The sequence below is a fragment of the Rana temporaria genome, chromosome 1 (assembly GCF_905171775.1).
Source record: "Rana temporaria chromosome 1, aRanTem1.1, whole genome shotgun sequence".
In the NCBI taxonomy this organism is placed as follows: Eukaryota; Metazoa; Chordata; class Amphibia; order Anura; family Ranidae; genus Rana; species Rana temporaria.
Window position 1 is genome coordinate 163,328,695 of NC_053489.1, and position 14,269 is coordinate 163,342,963.

At 46.5% G+C, this 14,269-nt stretch overlaps 1 protein-coding gene across 1 annotated transcript in view; it reads right to left on the minus strand.

The window, feature by feature from the left end:
* The window catches only part of TCN2 (transcobalamin 2), a 47,434-nt gene extending 45,758 nt beyond the window's left edge, over positions 1-1,676 (minus strand). The window contains exon 1 of the mRNA XM_040345424.1: positions 1,563-1,676. The gene's annotated coding sequence lies outside the window, so the exon portion shown is untranslated. The remainder of the gene's footprint in view (positions 1-1,562) is intronic.
* Positions 1,677-14,269: the final 12,593 nt, after the last annotated feature.

A 14,269-nucleotide genomic window follows, 5' to 3' on the forward strand; every position in this document is an offset into this window, starting at 1 on the left:
TGAATCAGTCGCATAGTTAGAAACAGAGATAAGACGGTGTATCAGGAGATACGCAGTCGTATCTCTTTTGTGAATCTGGCCCAAAGTGATTAAATCCATTCAAAAATTAAATATATTTTTGGAAGGCTTGACCTCCTTTTATAATATCAAATGACTACAGAAAACTATTCAGCATTTCTGGTGTAATCTGTTTACATATTGCTTAGCCTACCTCTAGTAAGGAAATGTGTAATTTCCTGATTTCCAGGAACATCCTGGGATGGAAGAGATGTCCCTACAACGTCTCGGATTTTATTGCTGAAGGATCTTACCACCATTCTACTTTTCCTGCCTATCAGATTTATCTCTTAACACCTTTCAATTGTTAATTTGAAAATTCCAACAGAAGCCTCTAGTGGCGGCACTATTTCGGTGGGGGGGGGCACAAACTAACACCAACGGGCGACGGCGATCAGACCCAAGACTCCCTGGCCAATAGGGGTTTCCTGATTGGCCGGGAGGAGAATGAGGAAGATGATAGCGAATATTCATTCGCTATCTTCATACAAGTGGGTGTAATCGGGGCACAGTGTTCTGTGCTCGGAGCCCACCCTTTTTTGAAGCCTATTAGAGGCTCTGGCTCTAATCACATGCTTAAAAAAAAAGAAACCCCACTGGAATCCACGTGTCCGGCGCCCCACACGTATATTAGGAGGACAGACGCATGGATGAGGGGGGTGGTGCCCCTTATGAAGCGGCCGCCACTGGAAGCCCCCATTCATCTGGGAATTTCCCAATTGGCAGCAATCCTCACATTTTTCTCAATGGACCAGTTCACAGCTGAGAGTTGTGTCACTTGTCTCAAGAAATTCCAAAAAGCACATCAACTTTGAGCAGAATTGCATGTTATTAGCCCTTTTTGTGCGCATTTGTACATGTAAATTGTTGTACAGGAGCAATTCGTGCATTTTTGACCGTATAGACTTTAAAATGGAAGTACCTGAAATACAAGCGCAAGCAAGAGTTTTCCAGACGCTCCCGTTAAAAGTCTACGAGGAGACACAAATGCAAAGATCTGCTCCTGTACTGCGAGTCACATGTAAAAACATGCGCAAAAAGCCTCTAAATTACGTAGCTACCCTCATGCTAAGTGCAAATGTTTGTGAAAAAGTATCTATATTTTTAACATATTGTTCATATAGTAATAATTAAAAATAATTCTTTATTTTATTTCAGATAAAACATCATAAAATTAGAATAGAATACAAAACAATGATCAGTAAAAAAAGGATGAAAAATTGTTTTAATATTGAGCGACTTAGCAAATTCTAGATGCCCCATCGTGGCAAAGATCAATGTCCGTTGTGCAGCTACCCAGTGCAATCACAGATTAGACTATTCTGCACTGAAATCCGATACGTTGTCACCATTTATTGAGTAAATCAGCATTTCTTTTCATAATATATGCAGTGGGAACAAAAGCGTGACCATACCTCCTTCTAGCAAAGCAAGGCTTTTAGTAAGATTTTAAATACAATATCCTCTAGTTACACTGGAAGAACATGACATTTGCAAGCACATACCTGTTCGCCTTATTGTAGATTTACAACACCGGCAAGCCCTTTGGACAGGAAGATTGAAGAAAGCTTGAACTCAATCGGATCCTAGGATTGTTTTGTTACTTACTGATCACATGACTTCCTGAAAGCCTTCCCACTCACCTATAACAGCCAAGTATTTAAGGTGGAACTGGGAGTTCTCTGGCTGTTTCTGATGCTGCAATTCCCAGCTAGACCTTTATTTTCTTTCCCTTGTTACATTTCTATGACTTATGCCAAAAGAATAAGCTACAGAGTTTAGTTATACTTGTATTATTCCTTTATAGTTGTTTTCTTGTTTTTGAAGACTGTTCTTCGCTTCTCTACCAGTTTTGAGTGAACGTACCTTCATTTTCATGCAGATCTAAAAGACAAAGCAACAAATTACATATGTTGTGTATTTACAATTGCAAGAAAAAGTATGTGAACCCTTTTGGAATGATATGGATTGGTCATAAAATGTGATCTGATCTTCATCTAAGTCACAACAATAGACAATCACAGTCTGCTTAACCACTTCCATACAGGGCACTTATACACCTTGCCGCCCAGACCAATTTTCAGCTTTCAGCGCTGTTGCACTTTGAATGACAATTGAGCGGTCATGCTACACTGTACCCAAACTAAATTTTTATAATTTTGTACCCACAAATAGAGCTTTCTTTTGGTGGTATTTGATCACCTCTGGGATATTTATTTTCTGCAAAAAAAATAAAAAAATTACCAAAAATTCACTGATGGGCACTGATGGTACTGCACTGACAGGCACCGATAAGGCGGCACTGATGGACACCGAAAGGGTGGCACTGATGTGGTGGCATTGATGGGCACTAATATGCGGCACTGATGGGCGGCGCGGATGGCCACGGATAGGTGGCACAGATGGGCACGGATAGGTGGCACAGATGGGCACAGATAGGCGGCACGGATGGGCACGGATAGGTGGCACGCATGGGCACTGATAGGCGGCATGGATGGGCACTGATAGGCGGCATGGATGGGCACTGATAGGTGGCACGGATGGGCACTGATAGGTGGCATGGATGGGCATAGATGGGCACTATCGTATGTGTTGTACTAATGGATGCCAATCAGTGCCAAACAATGCCTGCCAATCAGTGATGCCCATTGTGGGCACTGATTGGCATCCATTGCGGCACTGATTGGCATCCATTTTTTGTGTCCTTCTCATCCCTGGTGGTCTAGGGTGGCATACCTTTTTTTTTTAATCCCTGGTTGTCTAGTGGGCATCCTCGGGGGGGCTGTGCTGATAATCGATCAGCACAACCCCCCCCTGTCACAGGAGCAGCCGATCGGCTCTCCTCTACTTGCGTCTGACAGACGCGAGTGAGGAAAAGCCGATTACCGGCTTTTCCTGTTTACATCGTGATCAGCCGTGATTGGACACGGCTGATCACGTGGTAAAGAGTCTCCGTGAGAGACTCTTTACCTTGATTGGTGTTGCGGAGTGTCAGACTGATACCCTGCAACAACGATCGCCGCAATGCGCGCCCCCGGGGGCGTGCAGCGGCTCAAAATCCTGAGGACGTCATATGACGTCCACTCAGGATTCTACAACCACTTTGCCGACGTCAATATGTCATTGGCGGGCGGCAAGTGGTTAAACTAATAACACACAAATAATTAAATGTTACCATGTTTTTTATTGAACACACCATGTAAACATTCACAGTGCAGGTGGAAAAAGAATGTGAACCCCTAGACTAATGACATCTCCAAGAGCTAATTGGAGTGAGGTGTCAGCCAACTGGAGTCCAATCAATGAGATGAGATTGAAGGTGTTGGTTACAGCTGCCCTGCCCTATAAAAAACACACACCAGTTCTGGGTTTGCTTTTCACAAGAAGCATTGCCTGATGTGAATGATGCCTCGCACAAAAGAGCTCTCAGAAGACCTACGATTAAGAATTGTTGACTTGCATAAAGCTGGAAAGGGTTATAAAGTATCTCCAAAAGCCTTGCTGTTCATCAGTCCAAGGTAAGAGAAATTGTCTATAAATGGAGACAGTTTAGCACTGCTGCTACTCTACCTAGGAGTGGCTGTCCTGTAAAGATGACTGCAAGAGCACAGCACAGACTGCTCAATGAGGTGAAGAAGAATCCTAGAGTGTCAGCTAAAGACTTCCAAAAGTCTCTGGCATATGTTAACATCCCTGTTAGTGAATCTACGATACGTAAAACAAGAATGGATTTCATGGGATGATACCACAGAGGAAGCCACTGCTGTCCAAAAAAAACATTGCTGCACGTTTACAGTTTGCACAAGAGCACCTGGATGTTCCACAGAAGTACTGGCAAAATATTCTGTGGACAGATGAAACCAAAGTTGAGTTGTTTGGAAGAAACACACAACACTATGTGTGGAGAAAAAGAGGCACAGCACACTAACATCAAAACCTCATCCCAACTGTGAAGTATGGTGGTGGGGGCAACATGGTTTGGGGCTGCTTTGCTGTGTCAGGGCCTGGACAGATTGCTATCATCGAAGGAAAGATAAATTCCCAAGTTTATCAAGACATTTTGCAGGAGAACTTAAGGCCATCTGTCCACCAGCTGAAGCTCAACAGAAGATGGGTGTTGCAACAGGACAACGACTCAAAGCATAGAAGTAAATCCACAACAGAATGGCTTAAACAGAAGAAAATACGCCTTCTGGAGTGGCCCAGTCAGAGTCCTGACCTCAACCTTATTGAGATGCTGTGGCATGACCTTAAGAAATCGATTCACACCAGACATCCCAAGAATATCGCTGAACTGAAACAGTTCTGTAAAGAGGAATGGTCAAGAATTACTCCCGACCGTTGTGCACGTCTGATCTGCAACTACAGGAAACGTTTGGTTGAAGTTATTGCTGCCAAAGGAGGTTCAACCAGTTATTAAATCCAAGGGTTCACATACTTTTTCCACCTGCACTGTGAATGTTTACATGGTGTGTTCAATAAAAAAATGGTAACAATTAATTCTTTGTGTGTTATTAGTTTAAGCAGACTGTGATTGTCTATTGTTGTGACTTAGGTGAAGATCAGATCACATTTTATGACCAATTTGTGCAGAAATCCATATCATTCCAAAAGGGTTCACATACTTTTTCTTGAACTGTACATTAGGATCTATTTAAATAGCGATCAGCACTTTCACATAAGTATGTGTACTGAATCAGTCATCATTACAATAGTTTGAAGACAGAAAGACAGAATGCAGGCGCCACTTTAGTAAAACTGTATGATTTGAATGTGTAAAAGCATCAAAACCAAGCAGGCATATAAAAGTTCAGTCAGACGTCCACCTCCGCTCGCATTAGCATTCTCCAACCAGTGACCTCTTTCTATGCTGTGCTGTGCTGGATGCAGGGGAGCCGGTGGGCTGTCCGAATGGATGACTTCCGGGTCTCGATGGGGTAATCCAGAACGAGGCCTGGGGCGCAAGCCTAGGAGTCTGTGCTGGGTGCTGGGGCGCAGCGTGAAGCGGGATGACGTCAGGACCGTGATGCTACACGTTTCAGTGCGTGCGCAGTGAGGAAAAAAGGAATCACTGCATGCACCTTTCTCAAGCCTTGAAAGTGCACCAGACCTGCAGTATATAATAGATGTCTAGGGGAAAACACAGCTAACCCAGGAAAGTTAGCTAAATGAAATCCCCTGACCGTCCCCCCCCCCCCCCCCCCACACACACACCTCCATCTACACCCCTGGGTCTGCCAGAACTGGAGGAGTCACTTTCTTCCCTGGAAAAATCTCACGGATCCAGACGGCCCCTGGACCTCCTAGAGTAAGGTGACCAGATTTTTAAAATGAAATGCGGGGACATATTTTTTCTTTACTAGTAATGGCGGCAATCAGCGACTCTCTGCCCGTCGCCGCCGCTGCCAGCCTCACAGCCTGTCAAGTCTCACTCCCCGGGCCCCGGGTACCACTGGATGGGGAGCGGAGGAAGGTCACTCCACCAGGGAAGGCAAGGATATAAGCAGGCAGGTGGCTGACTGGGAGTTGAGCCAAGGCAGAAGAACATGCGAGCGGAGCTGAATGGGCATGCGCCCTCCGCTCTGACCAGCACATGATCATCAGAAAGGGGCACAGATAATGGAAAAAAATGTGTAATTCAGATGTTTTTTTTATTCTGCACTGACTGTCTTTGAAATTGCCCCAGCCCCTGTTCAAATCCAATCCGGGGACAAAACTGGGGACAGACTTGGCCCGGGGACAGTGTCCTCAATCTGGGGACTGTCCCCTGAAACCAGGGATGTCTGGTCACCCTATCCTAGAGTGGGAGTGGGAGCAGCCGGGACTGCCTGGCACGCTCATCTAGGCATAATGCACTCTTTTTCCCGCATCTTCTTACTTACCCAAAGTTGGCCCTTAACTGGTATTGCGGTGGTATTTGTTTTGTGGTGATAGTCTTATGCCCCGTACACACCATCACTTTATGTGATGAAAAAAAACGACATTTTCTGTGAAGTAAAAAAACGACGTTTTTGAAACTTCAATTTTCAAAGACGAAGTTGCCTACACACCATCGTTTTTCTCACAATGTTCTAGCAAAGCGAGGTTACGTTCACCACGTTTTTCCATTGAAGCTTGCTTCATAAGTAGCTTCTGGGCATGCGCGGATGAAAAAACGTCGTTTTAAACGACATTTTTGCTACACACGGTCAATTTCTGTGAAGTAAAAGTTGGTCGTTTTTTAGAAGACATAAAACGACGTTTTCCCCCACACACGGTCAATTAAAGTGACGTTTTTAAAAACGTCATTTTTTTTCATCACATAAAACGACCGCGTGTACGCGGCATTATGCTAGCGGAAGAACCGAAAGGTGCAAGGCAACAGAGAGAAATAAGGGAAGTGAGAGAGGGAAAAAAATTACATATATATCCCCTTTTTTTGGCAAAGAGAAACAAATGTAAATAAAAGAAATCTGTGCAACCCCCCCCCCCCCCCTCTTAGTAATACAGTCTTCCATGCTCCCTCTCCCTTCTATCCCCATTACTAGAATAGCAAGACTTACCTGTCATTGACTGTTCCTCAGAATGAGATGCCTGAATCGCAAAGGCATCCATTACCTGGCCATCTGTGCCTTTTAAATTAAGTTAACCAGATTTTTTTTAATTAAATCTAGGGACATATTTTTTTTTTTACTAGTAATGGGGGCAATCAGCGACTCTCTGCCCGTCGCCGCCCGCCTCACAGCCTGTCAAGTCTTACTCTCCAGACCCCGGCTACTACTGGGTGGGGAGTGGAGGAAGATCACTCCACCAGGGAAGGCAAAGAGATAGGCATGCAGGCGGCTGGTCGGGACTTGAGCCAAGGCAGAAGAACATGTGAGCGGAGCTGAATGGGCATGCACCCAAAACTGAAGAAATATTCCCTCCACTCTGACCAGCACATGATCATCAGAAAGGGGCACAGATAATTGGAAAAAAATACACCCCCTAAGCTAGTAGGAGTGGCAGAGCTTGGGGGGGGGGGGTGTAATTCAGAATTTTTTTTTTTTTTTACTCTGCACTGACTGTCTTTGAAATTGCCCCAGCCCCTGTTTAAATCCAATCTAGGGACAAAACTGGGGATAGACATGGTCTGGGGACAGTGTCCTCAATCCGGAGACTGTGCCCAGAAACCGGGGATGTTTGGTCACCCTACTTTAAATAGAGCACCTGAGAGAGACTCAGTCCTCCCCAGCTCCCAGTCCTCTGTTCTAATCAAAAAAGGGCTAGTACAATTAGAAGGGAAGCAAACGCCTATCCACCCAAAAGGACACTTTTAAGCTGGCTACACATCATGCAATTTTTTCCCTCAGATTTACTAAAACCATATAATATGAGGTCAGACCTTAAGAGCCTGATTTTGTATGCAATCAGGCAGGCCCCTGCACTACATGGTCCCGGAAAATCCAAAGGAAAATCAGACAACAAAAGCTGCACAGTGTGTAATGGGGTCTTTAGAGACATGAGAGCAAGAAAAAGAAAAAAATGTTTCATAGAGATTGACAGACTGTCAGGGACCTGTCTCTCGGTCCCGGCGTGTGCGCACACCGGGAGCGTGCACGCTAATTCGGGTTTTAGCTCCAATTTCCCTTTAAAAGCCCACTAGCTGCACCAACACAGTGCTGTCTGATCTGCAGCTCTGTATCTGTATCCTGCATCTGAACCTGTCTACCAGTCACCGTTACCGACCCGGCTTACCTGACCACCCGAATCTCTCTGACCCTTGACCCTTGGCGTATTGTTTGACCCTGCTCTTCTGATTGCTCACCTGTTGCCCGACCCCTCTGCCTGAACCTGTGACTATGCTCCAGCCCTCCACATCTGCTACCTGATTACCCGTTGTGACCCGGCCTGTCTGACTCCGCTATTGCCTGTTGTCTCCTAACCCAGCTTACTTCACCAGCTCCCGCTGCCGCAGTGCCAGCATCGCCTGCTCAGGGTCGCTGACCCACTTCTTCTGCTCCAGCGGTCTCCAGTCCTACCGCTCCAGAGGGATCAGCATCCAGTGCCGACTACTGCCATTACTCCGGCACTCCTACCTCGCTGCGCTCCTGAGCTTGCTGCTCCCATCCCAGCAGCTTGCGAGCCAGGGCTGTAAGAGAGGCCTTCTCCTGCAACTAGGCTCTGACTACCAGGTACGTTCATACATAACAGTATCAGACAGCCATGACAGAGCCTGCAGGAGAAGCGCCGGCCATTGAGGAGATCTGCAAACATCTGGCAGCCCTCACACAAGCGGTAAAGAGCCTACAGGAAGGCTACATGAGACTGGAGGGTCAAGTTCAAAACGTTTCCGCTTCCGGAGACGCAGCTCCTGCACCCGCTGCCAGATCTTCACCGACTGCCTCTGCTCCTTCAGTGGTGATTCTGCCGCCCGAACCAAGAGTGCCCATGCCAGAATGATTCGCAGGAGACCGAACCAAGTTCCGGGCCTTTCGTAATGCCTGCCAGTTATATTTTGCCCTGCAACCTCTGACTTTTTCTTTGGAGGCCACAAAAGTAGGGTTCGTAGTCTCTCCACTCCAAGTGGAACCACAGACTTGGGCCCACTGTCTGTTGGAGGAGAATAACGTCCAAACAGAAACTCTGCTGTTTTTTTTTTAAGCCATGGCGCAACTTTATGATGATCCCCAACAAGCTGCCACCGCGGAGTCTGCCCTACTTGCGCTCCAGCAAGGCTGCAGAGCAGATGAGGACTATGTAACCGACTTCCGTCGCTTGAGTGCAGATACTCAGTGGAACAACGCAGCCCTGCGACATCAGTTCCGCTTAGGTCTCTCTGAGGCCCTGAAAGATGAGCTGGCTCGAGTTGGAGTTTCCGACACCCTGGAAGATTTAATTACCAAGACCATCCAGATCGACCGCAGGCTACGTGAACGACGGGCGGAACGCTCCTCTCAGCAAAGTCGCCCAGTGTGGATGACCACAAAAGCTCCCATGCCCGTGTCCCGCTATCTGACACCTGCCTGTTCGAATCCTGCTAGCATCACTCCGGACACCTCCGAACCGATGCAACTTGGCTTAATGCGACCAACCTTGCCACCCGAGGAGCGGGCGCGCCACTGCCAATTGAATCTGTGCCTGTATTGCGGTGGAACTGGTCACTACGTGCGCAACTGCCCCGCTAAGATGTGTAAGTGCTGTTCCTCAGCTTCTGTTAATCTCTCAGCCTTGTCAGCCAATACAACCCACCTTGCTCTCTCTCTCTCGTGCAGCTCCAGGAAAGGACGGTTCCGGTCAACGCCATTATTGATTCTGGCGCATGCAGCTGCTTTATTGATGCCACCTTCGCTGACCTGCACAACATCCCTCTACGAGAAAAGGATCTTAGACTCTCTGTTTTTCTGGCTGATGGCTCCTGTATAAAGTCGGGACAAGTGACCCGGGGAACCCTTCCTCTGCCTGCCACCACCACCTCCAAACATAAGGAGCTATTAATCCTGGATGTTATCTCCTCTCCCCTGTTTCCTGTGATCCTGGGCATACCCTGGCTCCAAGCTCACAATCCCCAGATTAACTGGGTATCTGGAGAAGTATCGTTTCCATCTCCCTACTGTCTGAAGCACTGCCTATCCGGACCCCCCAGTCCGTCCTCTACCCTGTTATGCATGAACTCTGTTCCCAATCTGCTCCAGTCTGTTCCAGAACCTTATCACAAATTAATCTATGTATTCAGTAAAAAAGGAGCCGACTCCCTTCCACCTCACCGCCCTTATGACTGCCCGATCAAGCTTCTTCCCGGGGCTGAGATTCCTTTTGGGCGCATCTTCCCACTATCCGAGAAGGAACAGGAGGCCTTGAAAGTTTACATCGATGAGAACTTGAACAGGGGGTTTATTCATCCCTCTAACTCTCCAGCAGGCGCTGGAATATTTTTTGTCACCAAGAAGGACCAAACCCTTCGCCCATGTGTAGACCACCGCGAACTGAACAACATCACAGTCAAAAAACGTTATTCGCTGCCCTTGATACCTGAACTTTTCCAGAAATTAAGATCCGCCGTCATATTTACCAAGTTGGACCTAAGAGGGGCCTACAATTTGATCCGCATCAGAGATGGCGATGAGTGGAAAACAGCTTTTCGTACCCGATACGGTGATTACGAATATTTGGTCATGCCTTTTGGTTTATGTAATGCTCCCGCTACCTTCCAGCACGTCATTAATGACGTATTCAGAGACTTTCTGGACATCTTTGTCATCGTTTATGTAGATGACATTCTAGTTTTCTCCGGGTCATTGGATAGACATCGGGAGCATGTCCGCAAGGTTCTGTGTCGCCTCCGCCTACATGGTCTGTATGCAAAAGCGGAAAAAAAAATGAGAAATCGAGCAGCAAACCATTCAATTCTTGGGTCTAGTGATCTCCCTGACGGGAATCAAGATGGATCACCAAAAGGTATCCACTATTCTGGACTGGCCGGTACCCCTGGATAGGAAGGGGGTACAACGTTTCATAGGATTCGCAAACTTCTATAGGAGATTCATTAGGGGGTTTTCTACAATCATCGCACCCATTACACAGTTGACCAAACAGAACTCACGCTTCCGCTGGAACCCTGAGGCCCAAAGGGCCTTCGATACACTCAAAGGACTTTTCGCATCAGCCTCAATTCTCAGTCACCCAGACCCGGCACTGTCTTACCTTCCTGAAGTGGATGCATCCGAAGTCGCAGTAGGGGCTTTCATCTCCCAGCATCAAGGAAGCAAGGACCTAATGCACCCTGTGGGATTCTTTTCCTGAAAACTCTCCCCTGCGGAGAGAAATTATGATGTAGGTGACCGAGAGTTACTGGCCATTAAAACCGCCTTGGAAGAGTGGAGGTACCTACTGGAGGGCGCTGCACACTCAGTATTAATTTATACTGAGCACAAAAACCTAGAATATTTAAGATCTGCAAAACGATTGAAACCTCGACAGGCTCGCTAGGCCCCTTTCTTCTCCCGTTTCTGCTTCCATATCACTTACCGTCCAGGATCAAAGAATGTTAAGCCGGATGCACTATCCAGAATGCACGATAACCCGAAGGATACGTCCACTCCTGACACCATCTTGCCGGCAGGTAGCTTCCTGCTTTTACATCCTGACCTACTCTCTCAAATTAGGGAGGCATCCACAGGTTCCTCCAAACCTCCTAATATCACCCTAAGTCCCAGGGACGGATTATTCTGGAAAAGAAGCCAAATCTTCGTACCAGAAGACATTCAAGTAGAGGTCCTGAAGCTCCTCCACGATCACCCGCTGGCAGGGCACTTTGGAGTCCGTAAGACTCTTGAACTGGTACGTCGTACCTTCTGGTGGCCGGGTCTGGAGGATTTCTGCAAGTCATATGTCGGTACATGACCTATCTGCAACCGAAACAAGACTGCTAGGAACCGAGCCTGGGGACTACTAAAACCCCTACCCGTACCCGATAGGCCGTGGAAAATGATTGCCATGGACTTTATAGTGGAACTACCTTGCTCCGAGGGGTGTACGGCAATTTTTGTGGTTGTAGACCGTTTAACTAAGATGGCCCATTTCCTTTGATTAAGGAACACACTCCTTCTGCTGCTGAGACTGCCCGTGTCTTTATCAGGGATATCGTCAGGCTACATGGAGTTCCTTCTAACATTGTATTGGATAGGGGGGTCCAATTCACTTCTCGGTTCTGGAGAGCACTTTGCGAAGCCTTGCAAATTGAACTTGCCTTGTCCTCAGCCTATCACCCCCAGACCAATGGGCAAACTGAGAGGACAAACCAGACCCTAGAGCAGTACATCAGATGCTTCATGTCCTTTTCCCAAAATGACTGGGTCTCCTTGCTACCTTTAGCGGAATTTGCATACAACAATGCCAACCATTCGGCTACTGGGCAATCTCCCTTCTTTACCAATTATGGCTTCAATCTAACATTTCTACCAGATTTTCTTTCAGAATCTTCAGTTCCGGCTGTACAGAGCACCGTGGATTTCATCAACCACAACAATCAGTTGCTACGGGAAGCAGTGATCAAAGCCCAATCCGACAGTAAGAAATTATTTGACAAGAAAAGGAGAGGGGAGCTGGACCCTCAACCGTGTGATCAGGTATGGCTCTCTACGAACAATCTCAGGTTAGCCTGTCCGTCTAAGAAGTTGGCACCCAAGTTTATGGGACCCTTTCCAATAAGGAGAAGGATCAATGAGGTATCCTATGAGCTATCTTTATCTGACTCTCTTAAAGTGCACCCCAGTGTTCCATGTCTCTTTGCTAAAACCAGCAGCTCCCGATCCCTTTCCTGATAGAGGGATCAGACCTCCTGAACCTGTTTGTGTCGACGGCTGCGAGGAATATGTGGTAGAAGCCATCCTCGATTGCAGGAAGCGGCAAGGGCAAACCCAGTTCCTGATAAAATGGAAGGGGTACGGGCCGGAGGATAACTCCTGGGAACCAGAAGGAAATATCCATGCCAAAAGACTGTTGAAAACTGTTGAAAAAACTGAAAAAAGTTAAAAGACTCGCTGCAAAGCTACTGGCGTTTTTATAACGTTATTTTAACGTCCAATGTGCATGAGGCCTTGTAACATTACAGTAAAACCTTGGTTTGAGAGTAACTTGGTTTGAGAGCGTTTTGCAAGATAAGCAAAATATGTGCCTTGATATACAAGCGATGTCTTGATATAAGAGTAGCGCCATGTCACAACTGAGTATAGGGGCCAGTTCACACCATAGAAACGCAATCCGAGTGCGTTTCAGGTGTTTTTTTTTGCATGCGCGTTTTTGATGCGTTCCAGTGCGTTTTTGGTGCATTTTTAATGCAGTCCAGTGCTTTTTTTCACCCCTCTTTTTTATTAGGGCCAGTTCACACCACATGCAGTCCAGTGCGGTTTTTTTTCTGCATCAAAAACGCATGGAAAGTAGGTTATATGGTTTTTCAATGGCATAGTTCACACCAGTGCTTGCAGTGCAGTGCGTTCCAGTTCCAGAAAAAAAAGTAGAACATGCAGGTAAAATGCAGCATGTTCTACTTTTTTTTCTGGAACTGGAATGCTCTGGAACTGCATATACTGGTGTGAACTATGCCATTGAAAACCATATAACCTACTTTCCATGTGTTTTTGATGCAGAGAAAAAACGCATTGGACTGCATCTGCTGTGAACTGTCCCTAAGGGCTTGTTCCCACCAGATGCAGTTCCGTACAGTTTCTTGTGCATTGTATTCTGCACAAAATGCATGCACAGACATGGATTCGCGTAGAATGGCGTATCTTTGTGCGGGCGTAACGTATCCTATTTACGTTATGCCTCCGCAACTTTTACAGGCAAGTGCCGTATTCTCAAACAAAAGTTGCGGCGGCGTAGCGTAAATAGGCCGGCGTAAGCCAGCCTAATTCAAATGTGGTAGATGTGGGCGTGTGTTATGTAAATTTTATGTGACCCCACGTAAATGACGCTTTTTACGAACGGCGCATGCGCTGTCCGTGAAAGTATCCCAGTGCGCATGCTCCAAATTAACCCGCAAGAAGCCAATGTCTTCGACATGAACGTAAATGACACCCAGCCATATTCGCGAACGACTTACGCAAACGGCGTAAAATTTTCAAAGTTCGACACGGGAACGACGTCCATACTTAACATTGGTACGCCGCATCTACGCCTCATATAGCAGGGGTAACTTTACGCCGGGAAAAGCCTAACGTAAACGGCGTATCTGTACTCCATCGGCCGGGCGTACGTTCATGAATTCGCGTATCTAGTTGATTTACATATTTCTAGGTGTAAATCAGCATATGCAGTTAAGATACGCAGTTAATATGCAGTTATGATACAACGGTGTAAGAGACTTACGCCGGTCGGATCTAATACAAATCTATGCGTAACTGATTCTAAGAATCAGGCGCATAGATACGACGGCTCGGACTCAGAGTTACGACAGCGTATCTGGAGATACGCCGGCGTAACTCATTTAAGAATCCGGGCCACAGTGTTTTCCATGTATTCCAATGGCTCTAGTTCACATCATTCAGTCAGTTTCCGGTCAGTTTCTGCACCGGAAACTGCATGTTGTGAACTGGAGCCAACTAAAGCCATTGGAATACATGGAAAACACTGTGCATTCATTTTTAGTGCAGAAAAAATGCACACAAAACTGTATGGTATGAACTGGCCCTTAAAAAAAAAAACCTTCTTAAAAAAAAAAAACCTTCTTAAAAAAAAAAAACAATAAAAAAAC